The sequence below is a fragment of the Heptranchias perlo genome, unplaced genomic scaffold (assembly GCF_035084215.1).
Source record: "Heptranchias perlo isolate sHepPer1 unplaced genomic scaffold, sHepPer1.hap1 HAP1_SCAFFOLD_52, whole genome shotgun sequence".
Classification (NCBI taxonomy): Eukaryota; Metazoa; Chordata; class Chondrichthyes; order Hexanchiformes; family Hexanchidae; genus Heptranchias; species Heptranchias perlo.
Genome location: NW_027139537.1, coordinates 1,639,807 through 1,655,244, shown reverse-complemented (window position 1 = coordinate 1,655,244; position 15,438 = coordinate 1,639,807). Strand labels below are relative to the sequence as shown.

At 44.6% G+C, this 15,438-nt stretch overlaps 3 non-coding genes across 3 annotated transcripts; 1 reads left to right on the top strand and 2 right to left on the bottom strand.

Annotated features, from left to right (window-relative positions):
* The first annotated feature begins 365 nt into the window (after positions 1 to 365).
* trnal-cag (transfer RNA leucine (anticodon CAG)) lies at positions 366 to 448 on the top strand. Its single transcript has one exon. It is a non-coding gene; the product is annotated as a tRNA-Leu (tRNA).
* A 2,893-nt stretch (positions 449 to 3,341) lies between these two features.
* trnav-aac (transfer RNA valine (anticodon AAC)) lies at positions 3,342 to 3,414 on the bottom strand. Its single transcript has one exon. It is a non-coding gene; the product is annotated as a tRNA-Val (tRNA).
* A 2,947-nt stretch (positions 3,415 to 6,361) lies between these two features.
* Positions 6,362 to 6,433, bottom strand: trnaw-cca (transfer RNA tryptophan (anticodon CCA)). The gene has a single exon. It is a non-coding gene; the product is annotated as a tRNA-Trp (tRNA).
* Positions 6,434 to 15,438: the final 9,005 nt, after the last annotated feature.

Below are 15,438 nucleotides of genomic sequence, written 5' to 3'. Positions count from 1 at the left end.
CTCACTCAAAATTATCTGTTTAATGAAGTCAAAGATGCAGCTGACAAAGAATAAGGGAGCAGCCACTGTCTCCCTTCATGGCAGGAGAAGAAAATCGATCTGGATGTTTATGGAGACCAAGTTCCAACATAATGATTCCGCCCGGGATCAAACCGGGGACTTTTTGCGTATAAAGCAAACGTGATAACCGCTACACCACGGAAAACGATAGCGTTGCACTCAACAAATTGAGCTAATGAATGGTGTCCTCTCTCTGCTCGGACTTGGAATGTGTTGTTTCAAGTGCAACACGAGATACCGACAGTGGCTGCTCCCCCTTTTCTTTAAAGTGCAGAAATTATGCAGAATGAAATCACAGCCCGGTAGTCAGGATGGCCGAGCGGTCTAAGGCGCTGCGTTCAGGTTGCAGTTTTTTCTGGAGGCGTGGGTTCGAATCCCACTTCTGACATTTTTTACTTCTCCGTGGAAATATTTTTTTTGTGGATTGGGCAGCAGCTGATTTTTCTACCAAGTTGATTTGCTCCTCCCACAAAAGCAATTGGCTTTGTCATGGAAATGTGACTTGAGAAGATTCGAACGATGAAATGGTTGACATATTAATGACCTGGACAAAGAAATAGAACAGCAGTGGGAAACATTTAAAACGGTGATCAATGGAGTCCAGGAGAAATATATCCCACTAAAAACAAACTATCCAGAAATGACACACCAGGGATGAATAAAGAAATAAGTGCAAATTTGAAACTAAATAAAAAGGCCCACACTGGACAATAAAGGAGAGAGGGGAAGTCTAAAGAACTATGAGAAAGGCAAAAAGGAATATCAAAAAAAGCTAAGTATTCCAGACACATCAACAGCCAAGGATAGGAATCGGGCCACGAAGGGATACACACGACAAACTCACAGGCAATGACAGCGAAATGGCAGAAATATTAAATAATCACTTTGCTTCGGTATTTGATAGAATCATAGAATCATAGAAGTTACAACATGAAAACAGGCCCTTCGGCCCAACATGTCCATGTCGCCCAGTTAATACCACTAAGCTAGTCCCAATTGCCTGCACTTGGCCCATATCCCTCTATACCCATCTTACCCATGTAACTGTCCAACTGCTTTTTAAAAGACAAAATTGTACCCGCCTCTACGACTGACTCTGGCAGCTCGTTCCAGACACTCACCACCCTTTGAGTGAAAAAACTGCCCTCTGGACCCTTTTGTATCTCTCCCCTCTCACCTTAAATCTATGCCCCCTCGTTATAGACTCCCCTACCTTTGGGAAAAGATTTCGACGATCTACCTTATCTCTGCCCCTCTTTATTTTATAGACTTCTATAAGATCACCCCTTAACCTCCTACTCTCCAGGGAAAAAAGTCCCAGTCTGTCTAACCTTTCCCTATAAGTCAAACCATCAAGTCCCGGTAGCATCCTAGTAAATCTTTTCTGCACTCTTTCTAGTTTAATAATATCCTTTCTATAATAGGGTGACCAGAATTGTATTTACCAGGGAGACTAGTATTGTGGGCATGACAGGAGAAGAAGAGATCAACAAAATATGAAAATACATTTAAGATCGAAAGGGGGGGAGATAATTGATAAACTAATCAAACCTAGAGAGGAAATTTCCTGTTCGGAGCCTGACCAGAGTTTTAAACCGCTCAGTCACGCTAATTTCCGTATTACTGTTCAGGAGCTCATTTCACAGGGACACGATTACTGCGCTCCATTTCGGGAGGCTCAGTGAAAGGCGGAAAATGATCTATTATTAGAATCATAGAATAAGACAGCGCTATTCAGATGCCATTCGGCCCATCGTGCCTGTGCCAGCTCTCTGAAAGAGCTGTCCAGTTCGTTCCATTCGCCTGCTGTTTCCCATTTCGCCCTGAAAATGTTTCCATCCAAGCGTTTATCCAATTCCCTTTTGAAAACTGTGAGTTAAGAAATACAATATTGAAAGGGGTGCTGGGGCCTCTGCAACGTCGATGTGGAGTGTGTGATGATTGAAGTTATCAAGATGGTTGCTTTACACGTGGTATGTTGTGCAATCATCCTGAAATATCTTCAATATCCAATACAAATTGAATTGCAATCCTGACGGACAAACACTGGAAAACAAGTCACGAGTGAACGCAAATCATCTGGGACCCGTTTTCAGCCTCACGGCACTTTAAGTAAAGTGAAATAACTTTGCATTGAAAAGATTTGGAACTTGCATCTGTCCCTTTATCTGTTCCATTTCTTAAAGTTGCTGGCGTCTGATGATGTACACGCCTCTGCTCCCTCTATTGAACAAGAAAGGAGGTGTTTGACGATGACGGGACCTGTTGGTTATGAGCTCATCCTTTACATTGAGTGGGTTCGCATCTTTTAAACGGCGTCAACTTTAGTACAGCGGTGAACTTCGCAGCAAACAAGTTCATCACCGTCTCACCGCGGGCGCTGACTGACATGTTTATTGTTATTTCTTTCAGACCTAAATAAATAGTAACCGTGATTTTAAATTTGCACGAAGTGATTTTTAGATAGTCGCCTTCAAATGTTTCACAGGCGACTCCTAATTTATGATAGTCCGGCCATTTCACCAGCCGTGTTGAAAACAAAACATGTCTCTGCTTTTCGCGTCTTTTTTCGAAAGGCAAAAAATATATTTCCCGTGACCTATGAAGGATGGACAAGTACATTTCAGAAAGCTGAAGAAAGTTCACCGAGCTAAAATCGTCTGACCACGTTAACTGCACTATATATTTATATATATATATATATATATATGCAAGTACTTGCTGTCTGTTTCTGTGGTTGACTTTTTTCTGTGTGTGTCCATCTGCAGGTCGATTTTGAATCATGTCAGTTTGTTGCATGAAACAAATGAGGGTATCAGGCGCTCCCCCCCCCCCCTGCCACTGGGTCGATACTGAGTCAGGGTTTAGACCGAACTTCTGTTTTTTTTGTGAAAAAGCAATTAAAACCTTCATTCTGGAATTATCCAGTCTCATGTGAGTGGTGAAAGAAACAGTGACCCCGATGTGATGTGAACACGCAGCCTTTTGATCTGGAGTCAGACCTTTGCGCCACGTACTGTGAAGACAGGATCCTGGATGTTATTATATGTATAAATGTTTCTCAAACACCGTTTCATGTATTGGTTGAATGGATTGGGCTTGTCAAATCTCCGCCAGATCCCACCGGGAATGAGACAGGATTGGAAGCAGCCTTCACCCCCAATCGCCTGCTCTCAGCGGACTGTAACAACAGGGCTGGCAGAAATGGACTTTGTTCACATTATTCAGCAATGTGAATCGTTTAATATTTAATCATTTTTAATGGGGACAAGGTTTCAAAATGTTTCCGCCCGGTTTCGAACCGGGGATTTTTCGCGTGTTAGGCGAACGTGATAACCACTACACTACGGAAACCTGACACCTCCAACCTCGTGATAGGGATATAACCCCTCAGCCAAACTAATTTCCGTATTACTGTCCAGGAGCTCATTTCACAGGGATACATTTACTGCGCTGTATTTCGGAAGGCTGCAGAGAAGGATCGGTGGTGATGGTCAGGCAGGGAATCCCAGAGCATCGCGCCGACACAAACATTTCACTGTTTTTTTTTCATGTGCCTGATATCCGACCGCAGTGTAAATTATGGCGAATCAGGCATGCTCAGATGACATTGTTCACAGAGTGTTTTCTTGCAGCCAAATCACACATTAGAAAAATTGAAATGAGATTAGGAGATCGGAGCCATTTAAAGTGTTCCCAGTTACTGCTGATCAGGAATTAAAACCTGGTACCGGCTTCAGGGCTATCAGAATGAAGCAATGTATCGGAAAGTGGGAAGAAAAAGGTGCAATTTCCGTTCCTGGGTGGGCTCAAATCATCAACTTTTTGGTTAATAGCCGAATGCGCTAACCGATTGCGCCACAGAGACCGCCCGCTGGTTTTGTTCTTGCAAGATACACTAAAGCAGCGTGTCACCTAGCCAAAGTTACATGTTGCAGCAACAGAAATGCAATTGACAACTATCAGTGTTACTTTTTCAGAAATAAAGGATGGGACATTGTTTGTGGAAACATGGAAACGGTCTGGTCTCGCTCACAGCATCGATATCACCGCCAACCAGCTCTCCTGCAACCGGCGCGCCCACCGGTGCTTTGTCTGTTATTGAGTCGCACTGTGGGAGAACCTTCGCCACACTGACTGCAGCGGTTCAAGAAGGCGGCTCACCACCACCTTCTCAAGGGCAATGATGGATGGGCAATAAATGCTGGCCTCGCCAGCGACGCCCATATCCCATGAACGAATAAAAAAAATGTATTCTGAGCGTTCAGGGGAGGTCGTGTCTCACTGACCTGATTGAATTTTTCGAGGAGGTGACAAGGATGATCGATAAGGGTAGCGTAATTGATGTAGTCTACTTGGATTTTAGCAAGGCTTTTGAAAAGTTCCCACATGGCAAATTGGTCAAAAAAGTAAAGGCCCATGTGATCCAATGGAATGTGTCTTGGTGGATCCAAAATTGGCTCAGTGGCAGGAAGCAAAGGGTAATGGTTGACCGGTGTTTTTGCGGCTGGAGGCTGTTTCCAGTGGGGTGCCGCAGGGCTCGGTACTTCGTCCTTTGCTTTTTGTGGTATACATTAACGATTTGAACTTTAACGTAGGGGCAAAGATTAAGAAATTTGCGGGTGACACAAAAATCGGCCGTGTGGTTGATAGCGAGGAGGAAAGCTGTAGACTGTGGGGGTTCAGGCAATTTTCTGATAAAAAAGCACTCAATCTGTCTCTGAACGAATTTTGAACGAATACGTGTGCTTGACCCGGCACAGGCACGATGGGCCAAATGGTCTCGACTTGTGGACTAACATAATGCGATACTAAGTGTTGTCAGACGGAAAAGCAACACATTCCAAATCAGAGCAGAGAGAGGAAACTAGTCTAACAGCATAACAGCACGGTGAGATATTGTATTTGAGAAGGATGAGGAGGGATAGTTTATCATGGTGGTAGTCACATAGGGTATCATTTGTGACTTTGGTAAGGACCATTTCATGCTGCGACAGGGGCGGAAAGCTAAATGGAGAAATTCAGCCCGGGCGCGGCCCCATGGTGCGGGGTGATACGGAGTAGTGGGGGGCGGGGGGAAGTGTCAGAGCTGGGGCTCACCGGTGGAAGCAGCATAAAAGTTTAAAACGGTACTCGCCCAACGTGGGGCTCAAACCCACTACCCTGAGATCTGATGCTCTTGCAATGAGAGTCACTGTGGATCAGTTCTCTTGTGGAAAACTATAAAGACCACATTAATGTGTGTGTGTGTGAAATTGTAACTACCCTATGTATGGGAGTCAAGGAGTTAACATTGGTCAAATACCCATCATGCTTTTCTCTTTTATGGTCAAGTAACTATTCACGTATTTCTACAGTAATGTGGTCTTTATAGTTTTCCACATTTTCTTGCTCAAACGTATCTGTTTATTGATGTAAAATGAAGAGTTTTTAAAGAAAAGGTGGGGGGGGGGCAGCCACTGTCTGTGTCTCTTGCTGTCCTTGAAACAACACGGTCCAAGTACGAGCAGAGAGAGGACACCATTCATTTGCCGATTGTGTTGATTGTCATTCGAATAGTTTCTTTATTATAGCGATTATCACGTTTACTTGACACGCGAAAAGTCCCTAGTTCAATCCTAAGCAGAAACATTATGTTGGAACTTGGTTTCCATCAACATCCGGTTTGATTTTTTGATCCTGCCAAAAGGGGAGATAGTGGCTGTTCCCTTTTTCTTTGTCAGCAGCATCTTTTACTTCATTGAACAGATAACGTTGAGTGAGAGAAAACTGATCCACAGTGACGCTCACTTCGACTTTATTCCCTTTTAATCTGGAAGGATGTGTGGGCTTTGGACAGAGTGGCTTTTGAAAGGAGTTCGGAGAGTGGGAACGACAAACCATTTCCGCTGGTGGGGGACAAGGGAACCCAACCAATCATCTACCAAGTTCTCCTGAATTATAAGGTGCAATGGGAAATCGACCAACAAAAGCCCTTTCATTGACCGTGGAGGTTCAGACAATTTTCTGTTAACAAAGCGCTCAATCTATTTCTTTTGTCTATTTCCAGATGTTTCCGGATGCTGTCTGCATCTCTGCCCTGTGTTTATCTCACTATGTGTCCACCTGCAGGGTGGTTTTTGAACGAAGACGTGTGTTTGTCTTCTGTTTGTTACATTAAATAAATGAGGGCAACAGGTGCTTCCCTCCCTGACACTGGGGAACCAGAGGCAGATTTTAGAGCAGGGTTCTGTGAATTGTGAAGACACAAAGAAAACATTAATTGCGGAATTATCCAAACAAGCTCTAAGGGAAAAAACTGTGATCCCGACGTGATTTGAACACGCAACCTTCTGATCTGGAGTCAGACGCGCTACCGTTGCGCCACGAGGCCGAGGTGCTGCAATGGGTGTTTGTTTCAATCAATGTTTGTCAAGCACCGCTTTATAGCTCTGAGATTGGTGGAATGTGTTGGCTTTCAAATCCCCGCCCACTCCCACCGGATGTCAGGCAGCATCAGATGTCGCCTTCACCTGTCAGCGGCAGCATGGCGCTCGCTTCCATCGCCTGCTGTCAGCGGACTGCAGCAAATCCAATTACATTCATCCTGCACCCAGAATTATCACATCACAGGAAAAGGATGTGGGAAACTGCTCAAGATACATAACAGGACGGGAAACTTCTGAAAAACACGTGGACTTTCGATGTTTGGACTTTGGTTAGAACTGCAAAAAAGAACGTGTGAAAATATAAACTATGGGTGTGATGTTTATATATGAAGTGAATGTTTGTTCGCGGATTTCTCCCGTTACTGTGGCAACTATGGGTTGTTAATCCATCAACAATAACTTCCACTTGATTTTAGCCAGAGTGTTACAAAATATCAAGTTTAATAGATTGACTTACAACAGAGTTTCACTACAGCTGTCTTCAACATTACATTCAACAGTATTATTTTTATAATACAACAGTCGACAGATTACATTAATGACAAGCAATCAACACAACCTGACCTATCTGCGAATCCAGGTATATCAGACCTGACCTTTGCGGACTGCCTGTGGCAATGGGCTTCTGACTGTCCCCTATTGAGAGCTCTAACATTTGAGAAGGGAGCATGCCCTATCTTTATACGATTCGGCTGCATTGTTCTGTACGTAAGCACCACTGATCTTAACTCATGGTCGTAAACCATCCCACTTTGCTGACTCTCAGAAACCACCAAGGATTGTTTCATGTCTTAGTGCTTATTTAGCCTTTCTCTGTCATCAGGTTTTGGATGCTGATACTAGGTTAGCACAACCTGGAGTTCAGGTGTCCAGGACACCCAAGTTTCTCTGGACATCAACATTTAATAGTTTCTCACCATTTCAAAAATAATCTGTTTTTCTGTTCTTCCTACCAACGTGAATAACCTCACATTTTCCCACATTATACTGCATCTGCCACCTTCTTGCCCACTCATTTAAACTGTCCATATCCCTTTGCAGAATCTTTGTGTCCTCACATCTTAGTTCTCCATCCACCTTTGTATCATCAGCAAACTTGGATACATTACACTCGATCCCCTCATCAAGTCATTAAAAGTCTTCTATAGGCATATAAATAGTAAACGGGTAGTAAGAGGAGGGGTAAGACCGATTCGGGACCAAAAAGGAGATCTGCGCATGAAGGCATAGGGCATGGCTGAGGTACTAAATGAGTATTTTGCATGTATCTTTACTGGGGAAGGAAATGCTACTTAAATCACAGTAAAAGGGGAAGTAGTTGAGATACTGGATGGGGTGAAAATTGATAAAGAGGAGATACTAGAAAGGCTGGCTGTACTTAAAGTAGAGAAGTTACCCGGTCCGAATGGGATGCATCCGAGGTTGCTGAGGGAAGTAAGGGTGTAAATTGCAGAGGTGCTGGCCATAATCTTTCAATCCTCCTTAGATACAGGGTTTGGTGCCAGAGAACTGGAGAATTGCAGATGTTCCACCCTTGTTCAAAAAAGGGTGTAAGGATAAACCCAGCAACTACAGGCCAGTCAGTTTAACCATGGAGGTGGGAAGCATTTAGAAATGATAATCTGGGACAAAATTAATAGCCATTTGGACAAGTGTGGATTGATAATAGAAAGCCACTGTGGATTTGTTAAAGGCAAATCGTGATTGAGTTTTGTGCTGAGTTAACAGAGAGGGCTGGTGAGGGCAATGTGGTTGATGTTGTGTATATGGCCTTTCAAAATGCGTTTGATAAAGTGCCCACAAATTCGGCCTGTCAAAAGGGGCGATAGTGGCTGCTTCCTTATTCTTTAAAAGCGCTTTCTTTTATTTCACTCAACAGATAACTTTGAGTGAGCGAAAACTGATCCACAGTGACGCTTATTTCAAGTTTATACCCGTTTAATCTGAAAGGATATATTGGCCTTGGAAGGAGTGCAGCACAGATTCACCAGATTGTTACCAGGGTGCAATGCGTTAAATTATGAGAAGATGTTTTGTAAACACGGCTTAAAATCACACAAGTCGCACTGCAAAATGTTTTCATTTTTGATACATACATTAATATCCTGGACTTGGGTATACAGGGTATAATTTCAAAGTTTGCAGATGACACGAAACTCGGGAATATAGTAAACAATATGGTGTATAGTATCAGACTTCAGGAGGACATAGTCAGCCTGGTGAAATTGACTTTATTAATAGAGGCACAGAGTACAAAAGCATTGGAGTTCAGAAGAATGAGAGGTGATCTTATTGAAACATATAAGATTGTGAAGGGGCTTGATCGGGTGGATGCGGTAAGGATGTTCACAAGGATGGGGGAAACTAGAACTAGGGTCATAATCTTAGAATAAGTGTCTGCTTTTTCAAAACTGAGATGAGGAGAAACTTCTTCACTCAGAGGGTAGTAGGTCTGTTGAATTTGCTGCCCCAGGAAGCTGTGGAAGCTATATCATTAAATAAATTTAAAACAGAAATAGACAGTTTCCTTGAAGTAAAGGGAATTAGGGGTTACGGGGAGCGGGCAGGAAATTGGACATGAATTTAAATTTGAGATTAGGATCAGATCAGCCATGATATTATTGAATGGCGGAGCAGGCTCGAGGGGCCGATTGGCCTACTCTTGCTCCTATTTCTAATGTTCTTATTTAACAAAGTTATGCTTAACGTTTATAAAACACTGGTTAGTCTGCAGCTGGAGTATTGTGTTCAATTCTGGGCAACGCACTTTAGGAAAGATGTCAAGGCCTTGGAGGGGGTGCAAAGGAGATTTACTAGAATGATAACAGGGATGAGGGACTTCATTTACGTGGTGATAATGGAGAAGCTGGAATTATCCCCTTAGAGCAGAGAAGGTTAAGGGGAGATTTGATAGAAGTGTTCAAAATCATGAAAGGTTTTGATAGAGCAAATAAGGAGAAACTGTTTTCAGTGGCAGAAGGGTCGGTAACCAGAGGACACAGATTTCAGGTAATTGGCAAAAGCGCCAGAGGCGACATGAGGGAACATAATTTACACAGCGAGTTGTTATGATCTGGAATGCGCTGCCTGAAAGGCCGGTGGAAGCAGATTCAATAGTAACTTTCAAAAGGGGATTGGATAAATACTTGAAAAGGAAAAAAAATTGCAGGGCTTATGAGGAAAGAGAGCTTGTGGGTAGTGGGACTACTTGGATAGCTCTTTCAAAGAGCTAGCACAGGTACGATGGGCCGAATGAACTCCTTCTGTGTTGTAACATATTAAGTGTTGCTGGACGGAGAAGCAACGCATTCCAAATCAGAACAGAGACAGGAGACTAAGTCAGTTCCCCATTGTTTTTAATGAGATAGTAGCGGTTTCCTTAGTATAGCGGTTATCGCGTTTGCTTTACACGTGAAAGGTTCCCGAGTGGAAATATTATATTGAAACTTGCTCTCCATTAACCTCCATGGAGGAGTTTGTTTCCCCTGCCAAAAAGGGCGACAGTGGCTGCTTCCTTATTATTGAAAAGCGGCATCTTTTACTTCACTAAACAGATAACTTTGAGTGAGAGAAAACTGATCCTCAGTGACGCTCATTTCAAGTTTTATTCCCTTTTACTCTAAAAGGGCATATTGGCCTTGGAAGGAGCGCAGCCCAGATTTACCAGAATGTCAGCAGGGCTCGAAGCGTTAAATTATGAGGAGCGGTTACATACTTGTATTCCTTGGGATAGGGAAGATTTTTGTGGATTTTGAAAGGTAGTTAGACAAACTCTTTCCACTGTTAAGGGAGCCGAAGCCAATATCACAATATCACAATAGCTGTTTTACGAGTGAAAACGGCCCTTCGCATCACTGTGAGTGTAAGAGACGAGTCTCTTGGTGCCGCGTCCTGTACAGTGAATGTCAAAACTTTTAAAAGATGCAGAAAGTGTCAGGGATTCAGATGCACAAACCTCTAATGGGAATGAAATTTTATCAGAGGTTGCAGCCTTCCCGACTTCTCTTGCCCTTTGCGAGGCACCTGTTCCGGTTTAAATTCACAAACTGGATGAGTTGGTGATCACGGTACAGCAGACTCAGCGGTCCCGGGTGTGAGAGAGAGAAATCAGCCCGGGCGCGGCCACAATGTGCGCGGTGACACTGCACGGGAGGTCGGGGTGCGTCAGAGCTGGGGTTCGCTCCTAAAAGCAACATAAAAAGTTTAAAAGAGAACCCACGACCATGAGAGTAAGAGGCTCATGCTCTACCGACTGAGCTAGCCGGGCGTGAACGAACGTAGCACTCTTGTCTGTCATTGCAGTAAACTCGCCCCTGGGTATAAGAACATAAGAACATAAGAAATTGGAGCAGGAGTAGGCCAATCGGCCCTTCGAGCCTGCTCCGCCATTCAATAAGATCATGGCTGATCTGATCCCAACCACAAATCTAAAGAACACAAGAAGTCGGAGCAGGACCCGGCCACATAGCCCCTGGGCCCTCTCCGCCACCCACAGGGCATTGACCGATCCGAACTCAGCTTCATGTCCAATTTCCTGCCCGCTCCCCATAACCCCTAATTCCCTTTACTTCTAGGAAACTGTCTATTTCTGTTTTAAATGTATCTAATGATGTAGCTTCCACAGCTTCCTGGGGCAGCAAATTCCACAGACCTACCACCCTCTGAGTGAAGAAGTTTCTCCTCATCTCAGTTTTGAAAGAGCAGCCCCTTATTCTAAGATTTTGCCCCCTAGTTCTAGTTTCACCCATCCTCGGGAACATCCTTACCGCATCCACCCGATCAAGACCCTTCACAATCTTATATGTTTCAATAAGATCGCCTCTCATTCTTCTGAACTCCAATGAGTAGAGACCCAATCTACTCAACCTCTCCTCATATGTCCGCCCCCTCATCCCCGGGATTAACCGAGTGAACCTTCTTTGTACTGCCTCGAGAGCAAGTATGTCTTTTCTTAAGTATGGAGACCAAAACTGTATGCAGTATTCCAGGTGCGGTCTCACCAATACCTTATATAACTGCAGCAATACCTCCTTGTTTTTATATTCTATCCCCCGAGCAATAAAAGCCAACATTCCGTTGGCTTTCTTGATCACCTGCTGCACCTGCATACCAACTTTTTGATTTTCTTGCACTAGGACCCCCAGATCCCTTTGTACTGCAGTACTTTCCAGTCTCTCGCCATTAAGAAAATAACTTGCTCTCTGATTTTTCCTGCCAAAGTGCATAACCTCACATTTTCCAATATCATATTGCATCTGCCAAATCTCCGCCCACTCACCCAGCCTGTCTATATCCCCTTGCAGGTTTTTTATGTCCTCCTCACTCTCTACTTTCCCTCCCATCTTTGTATCCTCTGCAAATTTTGATATGTTGCACTCGGTCCCCTCCTCCAAATCGTTAATATAGATTGTAAAGAGTTGGGGACCCTGCACCGACCCCTGTGGAACACCACTGGTTACTGGTTGCCAGTCCGAAAATGAACCATTTATCCCAACTCTCTGCTTCCTGTTCGATAACCAATCCTCCACCCATGCCAGAATATTACCCCCAATCCCGTGATTTTTTATCTTAAGTAATAATCTTTTATGTGGCACCTTGTCGAATGCCTTCTGGAAGTCTAAATACACTATGTCCACTGGTTCCCCTTTATCCACCCTATACGTTATATCCTCGAAGAACTCAAGCAAATTTGTCAGACATGACTTTCCCTTCATAAAGCCATGCTGGCTTTGTCCTATTAAATTATGCTTATCTAAATGTTCCGTTACTGTCTCCTTAATAATAGACTCCAAAATTTTACCCACCACAGATGTTAAGCTAACTGGCCTATAATTTCCAGCCTTCTGCCTACTACCCTTTTTAAATAACGGTGTTACATTAGCAGTTTTCCAATCTGCCGGGACCTCTCCTGAGTCCAGGGAATTTTGGAAAACTATCACCAAAGCATCCACAATCCCTACTGCCACTTCCCTCAAGACCCTAGGATGGAAGCCATCAGGTCCAGGGGATTTATCCGCCTTGAGTCCCATTATTTTACTGAGTACCATCTCCTGAGTGATTTTAATCGTATTTAGCTCCTCCCCCCCCGCTCCTCTCCCCCTGCATGTGCAGCAATCCCAACATGACATCCATATCATTAGCTGTGTTTATCTGTGTGTGTGTGTCCACCTGCAGGTTGATTTTGAACGAATACGAGTGTTTGTCCTCTGTTTGTAACATTAAATAAAAGAGGGCATTAGACACTTCCTTCCCTGACACTGGGGAACCAGTGAGACAGACTTGCTATTGTGAAAACGCAAATAAAACATTAATTGCGGAATTTTATGGACTCTTATCAGCGCCAAAAGTAGCTTTACAATATATACACCCAAGGAAGATGGTAGTGGTTGTTGGAGGCCAATCATCCAAGCCCCAAGGCATTGCTGCAGGAGTTCCTCAGGGCAGTGTCCTAGGCCCAACCATCTTCAGCTGCTTCATCAATGACCTTCCCTCCATCATAAGGTCAGAAATGGGGATGTTCGCTGATGACTGCACAGTGTTCAGTTCCATTCGCAACCCCTCAGATAATGAAGCAATCCGAGCCTGCATGCAGCAAGATCTGGACAACATCCAGGCTTGGGCTGCTAAGTGGCAAGTAACATTCGCGCCAGATAAGTGCCAGGCAATGACCATCTCCAACAAGAGAGAGTCCAACCACCTCCCCTTGACATTCAACGGCATTACCATCGCCGAATCCCCCACCATCAACATCCTGGGGGTCACCATTGACCAGAAACTTAACTGGACCAGCCATATAAATACTGTGGCTACGAGAGCAGGTCAGAGGCTGGGTATTCTGCGGCGAGTGACTCACCTCCTGACTCCCCAAAGCCTTTCCACCATCTACAAGGCACAAGTCAGGAGTGTGATGGAATACTCTCCACTTGCCTGGATGAGTGCAGCTCCAACAACACTCAAGAAGCTCGACACCATCCAAGATAAAGCAGCCCGCTTGATTGGTACCCCATCCACCACCCTAAACATTCACTCCCTTCACTACCGGCGCACTGTGGCTGCAGTGTGCACCATCCACAGGATGCACTGCAGCAACTCGCCAAGGCTTCTTCGACAGCACCTCCCAAACCCGCGACCTCTACCACCTAGAAGGACAAGGGGAGCAGGCGCATGGGAACAACACCACCTGCACGTTCCCCTCCAAGTCACACACCATCCCGACTTGGAAATATATCGCCGTTCCTTCATTGTCGCTGGGTCAAAATCCTGGAACTCCCTTCCTAACAGCACTGTGGGAGAACCTTCACCACACGGACTACAGCGGTTTAAGAAGGCGGCTCACCACCACCTTCTCGAGGGCAATTAGGGATGGGCAATAAATGCCGGCCTTGCCAGCGACGCCCACATCCCGTGAACGAATAAAAAATAAATAAATAAATAAATAAATTAATAAATATATACGACAGATACATGGAATACATTTGCAACGAACAGAGTCACCAAACCAGAAATATTATTTGGACCAAATACAAACTCCCAGATATATTTAGAAACCTTATATGCATTCCCTGGTGGTCCAGTGCTTTAGATTTGGCGCTTTCACCGCCGTGGCCCCGATGCGATGCCCAGTCAGGGAATTTAATCTCATAAAAAGCATTGTCAATTTTGTAGAATCATCGCAAATTTGCGGCACAGAAGGAGGCCATTCGGACCATCGCGTTCGCGCCGGCCGTAAATGAGCCATCGAGTCCAATCCCATTTTCCAGCACTCGGTTCGTGGTTTTGGAGGTTACACCACTGCAGGTGTCTAGCTAAATATTTTTTAAATGTAACGAGGGATTCTGCATCTACCACCCTTTCAGGAAGTGAGTTCCAGACCCCCACCACTCTCTGGGTGAAAAGACTTCTCCTCAGCTCCCCTCTAATCCTTCTATCAATCACTTGAAATCTATGCCCCCTGGTTATTGATCTCCCTGATAAGGTAAATAGGTCCTTCCCATCCACTCTATCTCGGCCCTTCATAATTTTGTACTCCTCAATTAAATTACCCCTCAGCCTCCTCTGTTCCAAAGAAAACAACCCCAGTCTATCCAATCTTTCCTCACAGCCAAAATTCTCCAGCCCTGGCAACCTCCTCGTAAATCTCCTCTGTACCCTCTCTGGTGCAATCACATCTGTTTTGACCAGTCTGTCAATTGGGACCTTGTCAAAAGCCTTGCTAAAATCCAAGTAGACGACAACAAAGTACTCCAGGTGTGTTCTCACCAAGGCCCTATTTAATTGCAGCAAGACTTCCTTATTCTTATATTCCAACCTCCTTGCAAAAAGGCCAACACACCAGGGGCTGAGTTTAGAATCGTAGAAGGATGCAGTTCAGAAGCAGGCCATTCGGGCCATCGCGCCCGTGCCTTGTCCGACAAATCATGTACCAGATTCTCCTGAATTCCAAGGTGTGGAACGAAAGCGAACAACAAAAGCCCTTGCATTCGACCGTGGAGGTACAGGCAATTCTCTGAGAAACCGGTTTGCCTATTTCCCGTTGTTTATCTCTGTGCGTGTGGAGCTGCAGGCTGATTTTGAATTAATAACTGTGTATGTGTATGTTTCCTCCAATAAATAAATGAGGGAATTAGACCCTTCTCTCCCTGACACTGGGGAAGGGTCACAGATCAGCCATGATCTTATCAAATGGCGGAGCAGGCACGAGGGGCTGAATGGCCTTCTCCTGTTCCTTTGGCACATTTCCCCAAGTGTCCATTCTCTCCATATTTGTTGAATGACCGCCTTGTCTTTCCAGCATATTTTGGTTTAAAGCTCGGTTTCGGGATGAGCCGGTGTGCGTCAAAACGTGCCGTAGATGGAGACCGGGTTGGTTGTTGCGGGAAGAGCAAATCAACTGGGCCGAAAAATCAACTGCAGCTCAAGCAACAAATAAAATCGGAGTCAAAATAAACGA